Consider the following 7,686-nt stretch of genomic DNA (forward strand, 5'->3'; position numbering starts at 1 on the left):
CCCATATCTCATGATCTGGTCACCCCAAGTGAGACAGCTTCCCCACTTGCACCCAAACACACACACTGAGTGTGTTGTATCTCTGAACTGTAACAACTTGCTTTTCTGTAAGCTCGTATGCCCATTCAGATCCCCTCACCTCAAAGTGGCATATTTTAATTTCAGGAACTGTCCTGCTCTTCCCTAAGCTTTCCTGCCATCCCAATCAACCAGCTAACACCACAGGATCCAGTCTGATTATCAATGTCTGTGACCCCAAGTTCTGGCTGCACATGGAATATACATGGAAAATGGATTAATATTTGTTGACTGCTCACTATGTGCCCCACTTGGTGCAAAGCATTTTAAATAGTTCATTAGTCACCTTCTCCGTAGTTCCTGTGACATCCCCAAGGCTGTTCTAAAAAGAATCCACCTGACCCCCTGGCCATTCCTGAAGGGAGACAAGGGGCTGGAAGTGCTTGGCAGCCCAGTTTTTTGCCTCAGTTCATATCAATCAGTAAAGCTGTATTGTTTTTACAATTTAAGCCTTCCACATTTCTTATTGGACCTATTTGTAGATGTTTGATCTTTCTGTATACAGTAAATGGGATTTCTTTTCTGGGATGCTTTAAAATTGGCTATTGCTGGTGTATTGGAAAGTAATTTTGTATGTTGATTTTTCACTTGGCAACTTTCTATGCTCTCACTTTTAATTCATTTTAAAATTTATTCTCTTTGATTTTCTTAGTAGATAATCATGTAGCTGATAATGATAATTTTTTAACAGCTATATTGAAATACAATTTACATACTGTTACGGGATCTGTGGAGTGTCCTTTTTCTTGCCAGAAACCTTTGTGGCCGGGGGTGCCTTTGCCCAAGTTTTGCTCAGGCCTGCTGGGCTCGTTCTGCCCACTTGGCCTGGCGACTGCGCTCAGCTCATGCTATCAGCCTGGATCCCACACCTGCCAAGGGCAAGTCAGGCATGAAGTGGTGAGGGGTGTGTGAGCGAGCATGGGGTCTGGCTACTGAGCAGTCAGACACGCCGGCTGCTGCAGCAGGGTGGGCAGTTCCAGGTGCCAGTGTGGGCTCTCTGCAAGGCTATGGCTGGACCAGGTACACTGCAAGCAGTTTCCACAGCTGGCACCAGGGAACATGGGGTGCCTTGAAGCTTGGAGATGCCAAGAACCACAGGGCCCCAAAGAGGGAGTCACAGCCCTGGCTAGGGGAGCTCCCACGTCTGGGCTTCCCAAAGGGCCACAGCTCTCTCTCCTCTTCACCTACAACGTGGTGAGCAAGACACATCTCAGCCCTGTTTATGTTAACAGCTGTTTTAGCCCTGCCATTTGATGGGTCCTTGTTCTTGTCCTGTGACCAGGAAGAATGAGGTACACAGAAAAGTGGAGAGTGAACAAGACAAAGGGGAGCTCTGAGTGATAGAACAGCTCTGAGGAGACTCACAGTCCTCTCCACAGCCAGGGTGTCCTGATGAGTGTTCAGCTTTTCACAGAAAGGAGACCCTGGAGTGGGAAGCTTCTCTCTGCAGGCAGGTCATCCCATCATCTCTGCAGCTCTCAGCAGAGAGGAGGCCCTGGAGTGGGTAGCTCCTTTCTGCAGCTGGTCATCCTGATGTCTGCTCAGCTCTGGCTAAGCCCGGGGCTTTTATGGGCCTCAGAGAGGAGGAAGCACATGCTGATTGGTCCATGGGCAGCCCTGGGCAGGCCCAGAAAAGGCACCACAAGTTCCCACTCTGGTCTGCGGGACTGGCAGCCTGGCCCCCAGCCCCTCAGCCTTCAGGCCCTCCTTGGCCCGAAGGTGGGGCCACTGGGGACCCACCCCCTTCCACCCAGGAATCTGCCTGCCTCCTGCTGCCTTTCATGGCATCCAGGCTGTAGTTGCCAAGGGGTGACTGCAGGCCAGCACCAAGCTGCCCTCAACTCCCACTCAGCTTCCCTCCTATGCTCGTTGGTGACCAAAGTCTGGAGGGGGCTGAGGCAGCAGGGGACTGGTGTGTCAACACTGTCCCAAGCATGCGCACACCCAGCCTGGCTGAGACATCGCCCATGCTTGGGCCCATCTTTGCTCCAAGATTGGAGTGGGCACTGACAGCAGAGAGAAGCCAGGCAGTGGGAGCAGGCACTTCTGAGCCTGGGAGGGCAGGGTGTGCCTTCCTGGGCCCCCAAGAGTTCAGAGATGCCTGGCTGGGCAGTTGCACTTGGGGCAGCTGCAGCTGTGCCTGGGGAGTGGGGCTACTGCCTGCTCTGTGAAGCCAGAGGCCCGGGTCTGCAGTGACAACTTTGGCAGCTGCAGCTACACCCAGGAGAGTGGGTCTCCTGCCTGCTCCCAGCCCCGAGAGTACAGGGATGCCCAGGTCCACAGCTATGGATTGGGCAGCTGCAGCAGCATACAGGCAGCTCCTGCCCCAACTCAGAAGGAGCAGGTCTCCTGCTTGTCTCTAGCTCCTGCTGGCTCAATAGAGAGTGCAGCCCCAGCCATGCCTCACCGCTGCAGCCAGCGTGATGACAGCAGCTGCTTCAGATGGCCTGCCCCTGCCATCAATACCACAGGATTCACCCATTTAAAGGATATAATTTAATGGTTTTTAGTCTATTCAGAGTTGGGCAACCATAACCACAGTCCATTTTACAAGGAATGGCAAATTCATAATTTTTCTTCTCCTTTCTCTTTTTATTTCTTATTTAATTGGTTAGGATCACCAGCAGACTATTAAAAATAAAGTAGTAATGGTGGCAGTGGGCCATCGTGTCTTGTTCTTGACTTTTCTTGGAATGTCTATTTTTTTGCCACTGAATAGGATGTTTGCTACAAGTTTTTGTTAGTTAGGCTTAGCAAAGAAAGTTTCCTCCTACCTTTAGATTGCTAAGAATTTTAGGTTCTAATTCAGAAATAGGCATACATTTTATCAAATCTATTCATGAAAGCATTTATTGTGATAGGAATATCTTTTCTGCCCTTCATCAACTCCTGTAGCAAATTATCTTAGTAGATTCTCTGCTTAAAGCTATCTTTATGTTCCTTATGTATAATCCTTTTAAAACACCACTGCAGTCAAGTTGCTAATAGGTTTATTATTATTATTATTATTATTATTTTTGCCTTTAAGGTTTTAGTGTGATTAGCCCATAGTTTTCTTTCTTTTTCTTTCTCTCGTTCTTTCTCCCTTTCTTTCTCTCCTTTGTTTCTTTTCTTTTTCTTTCTTTCTTCTCTCTCTCTCTCTGTCTCTCCTCTTTTACAGGGTCTTGCTCTGTTACTCAGGCTGGAGTGTAGTGGCACAATCATGGCTCACTGCAGCCTTGACCTCCTGGGCTCAGATGATCCTCCTCCAACATCAGCCCTGCAAGTAGCTGGGACTACAGGTGCATGCCGCCATGCCCAGCTATTTTTTTTGTATTTTTTTGTAGAATGGGGTTCTCGCCATGTTGTCCAGGCTGGTTTCAAACTCCTAGGCTCAAGCAATCTTTGTGCCTTAGACTCCGAAAGTGCTGGGATTATAGACGTGAGCCACCATGCCCAGCCTAGTTTTCTTTTCTTTCTTCTTCTTCTTTTTTTGTTTTTAATATTTTGTGGTGACACAAGGTCATGCTTTTCTCAGAATGCTTTCAGGTAATGACTAAGCTAGAGTGAGGAAGGAACAAGAGCCCAGCCATTTTCCTTGAACACAAGCCTCCACTTATTTGCTTATTTATTTATTTTGAGATGCAGTCTTGCTCTTTCACACCCAGGCTGGAGTGCAGTGGCATGATCTCGGCTCACTGCAACCTCTGCCTCCAGGGTTCAAGCGATTCTCCTGCCTCAGTCTCCCAAATAGCTGGAGTTACAGGCACCTGCCACCACACCCAACTAATTTTTTGTACTTTTAGTAGAGATAGGGTTTCACCATGTTGGTCAGGCTGGTCTTGAACTTCTGACCTCAGGTGATCCATCCACCTCAGCCTCCCAAATTGCCAGGATTACAGGTGTGAGCCACTGTACCCGGCCTCTAATTTGGTTTATAATTTTATTGCATGGCTTCTAGAACTCTGGGGCTTCTTGTTGGCCTGGCAAATATTTGGTCAGATATGTATCCTGGTCTGACAGCTTCTCTGACCTAATCCTGAGCCTACCTTTTCTCTTTTGCAGGTGTGACAAACTATTTGCTTTCCTAACTTCAAGTCAACAGTTGCCTCTCGAGGAGCCAAGATGGCCGAATAGGAACAGCTCCAGTCTACAGCTCCCAGCGTGAGTGACACAGAAGACGGATGATTTCTGCATTTCCAACTGAGGTACCGGGTTCATCTCACTGGGGAGTGCCAGGCAGTGGTGCAGGACAGTGGGTGCAGCACACCATGCATGAGCCAAAGCAGGGCGAGGCATCGCCTCACCCAGGAAGCACAAGGGGTCAGGGAATTCCCTTTCCTAGTCAAAGAAAGGGGTGACAGACGGCACCTGGAAAATTGGGTCACTCCCACCCTAATACTGCGCTTTTCTAATGGGCTTAACAAACAGCACACCAGGAGATTATATCCCACACCTGACTCAGAGGATCTTATGCCCATGGAGCCTCACTCATTGCTAGCACAGCAGTCTGAGATCAAACTGCAAGGCGGCAGTGAGGCTGGGGGAGGGGCGCCCGCCATTGCCCAGGCTTGAGTTGGTAAACAAAGCGGCTGGGAAGCTCAAACTGGGTGAAGCCCACCACAGCTCAAGGAGGCCTGCTTGCCTCTGTAGGCTCCATCTCTGGGGGCAGGGCACAGACAAACAACCTGATCCCTGAGTAGCCTAACTGGGAGGCACCCCCCAGTAGGGGCGGACTGACACCTCACATGGCCGGGTATTCCTCTCAGACAAAACTTCCAGAGGAACGATCAGGCAGCAGCATTTGCGGTTCACCAATATCCGCTGTTCTGCAGCCACTGCTGCTGATACCCAGGCAAACAGGGTCTGGAGTGGACCTCCAGTAAACACCAACAGACCTGCAGCTGAGGGTCCTGACTGTTAGAAGGAAAACTAACAAACAGAAAGGACATCCACACCAAAAACCCATCTGTACATCACCATCATCAAAGACCAAAGGTAGATAAAACCACAAAGATGGGGAAAAAACAGAGCAGAAAAACTGGAAACTCTAAAAATCAGAGCACCTCTCCTCCTCCAAAGGAACGCAGCTCCTCACCAGCAGCGGAACAAAGCTGGATGGAGAATGACTTTGATGAGTTGAGAGAAGAAGGCTTCAGAAGATCAAACTACTCCAAGCTAAAGGAGGAAGTTCGAACCAATGGCAAAGAAGTTAAAAACTTTGAAAAAAAATTAGATGAATGGATAACTAGAATAACCAATACAGAGAAGTCCTTGAAGGACCTGATGGAGCTGAAAAACGTGGCACGAGAACTACGTGACGAATACACAAGCCTCGGTAGCCAATGCGATCAACTGGAAGAAAGGGTATCAGTGATGGAAGATGAAATGAATGAAAAGAAGCGTGAAGAGAAGTTTAGAGAAAAAAGAATAAAAAGAAACGAACAAAGCCTCCAAGAAATATGGCACTATGTGAAAAGACCAAATCTACGTCTAATTGGTGTACCTGAAAGTGACAGGGAGAATGGAACCAAGCTGGAAAACACGCTGCAGGATATTATCCAGGAGAACTTCCCCAATCTAGCAAGGCAGGCCAACATTCAAATTCAGGAAATACAGAGAACACCACAAAGATACTCCTCGAGAAGGGCAACTCCAAGACACATAACTGTCAGATTCACCAAAGTTGAAATGAAGGAAAAAATGTTAAGGGCAGCCAGAGAGAAAGGTCAGGTTACCCACAAAGGGAAGCCCATCAGACTAACAGCTGATCTCTCTGCAGAAACTCTACAAGCCAGAAGAGAGTGGAGGCCAATATTCAACATTCTTAAAGAAAAGAATTTTCAACCCAGAATTTCATATCCAGCCAAACTAAGCTTCATAAGTGAAGGAGAAATAAAATACTTTACAGACAAGCAAATGCTGAGAGATTTTGTCACCACCAGGCCTGCCCTACAAGAGCTCCTGAAGGAAGCACTAAACATGGAAAGGAACAACCGGTACCAGCCACTACAAAAACATGCCAAATTGTAAAGACCATCAATGCTAAGAAGAAACTGCATCAACTAACTAGCCAAATAACCAGCTAACATCATAATGACAGGATCAAATTCACACATAACAATACTAACCTTAAATGTAAATGGGTTAAATGCTCCAATTAAAAGGCACAGACTGGCAAATTGGACAAAGGGTCAAGACCCATCAGTATGCTGTATTCAGGAAACCCATCTCATGTGCACAGACACACATAGGCTCAAAATAAGGGGATGGAGGAAGATCTACCACACAAATGGAAAACAAAATAAGGCAGGGGTTGCAATCCTAGTCTCTGATAAAACAGGCTTTAAACCAACAAAGATCAAAAGAGACAAAGCAGGCCATTACATAATGGTAAAGGGATCAATTCAACAAGAAGAACTAACTATCCTAAATATATATGCACCCAATACAGGAGCATCCAGATTCATAAAGCAAGTCCTTAGTGACATACAAAGAGATTTAGACTCCCACACAATAATAATGGGAGACTTTAACACCCCACTGTCAACATAGACAGATCAACGAGACAGAAAGTTAACAAAGATACCCAGGAATTGAACTCAGCTCTGCACCAAGCGGACCTAATAGACATCTACAGAACTCTCCACCCCAAATCAACAGAATATATATTCTTTTCAGCACCAAACCATACCTATTCCAAAATTGACCACATAGTTGGAAGCAAAGCACTCCTCAGCAAATGTAAAAGAACAGAAATTATAACAAACTGTCTCTCAGACCACAGTGCAATCAAACTAGAACTCAGGACTAAGAAACTCCCTCAAAACCGCTCAACTACATGGAAACTGAACAACCTGCTCCTGAATGACTACTGGGAACATAATGAAACGAAGGCAGAAATAAAGATGTTCTTTGAAACCAATGAGAACAAAGACACAACATACCAGAATCTCTGGGACACATTCAAAGCAGTGTGTAGAGGGAAATTTATAGCACTAAATGCCCACAAGAGAAAGCAGGAAAGATCTAAAATTGACACCCTAACATCACAATTCAAAGAACTAGAGAAGCAAGAGCAAACACATTCAAAAGCTAGCAGAAGACAGGAAATAACTAAGATCAGAGCAGAACTGAAGGAAATAGAAACACAAAAAACCCTTCAAAAAATCAATAAATCCAGGAGCTGGTTTTTTAAAAAGATCAACAAAATTGATAGACCACTAACAAGACTAATAAAGAAGAAAAGAGAGAAGAACCAAATAGACGCAATAAAAAATGACAAAGGGGTATCACCACTGATCCCACAGAAATACAAACTACCATCAGAGAATACTATAAACACCTCTATGCAAATAAACTAGAAAATCTAGAAGAAATGGATAAATTCCTCGACACATACACCCTCCCAAGACTAAACCAAGAAGAAGTTGATCTCTTAATAGACCAATAACAGTCTCTGAAATTGAGGCAATAATTAATAGCTTACCAACCAAAAGAAGTCAAGGACCAGATGGATTCACAGCCGAATTCTACCAGAGGTACAAGGAGGAGCTGGTACCCTTCCTTCTCAAATGATTCCAATCAATAGAAAAAGAGGAAATCCTCCCTAACTCATTTTATGAGGCC

Source organism: Symphalangus syndactylus, chromosome 14, assembly GCF_028878055.3.
Source record: "Symphalangus syndactylus isolate Jambi chromosome 14, NHGRI_mSymSyn1-v2.1_pri, whole genome shotgun sequence".
Taxonomy (NCBI): domain Eukaryota; kingdom Metazoa; phylum Chordata; class Mammalia; order Primates; family Hylobatidae; genus Symphalangus; species Symphalangus syndactylus.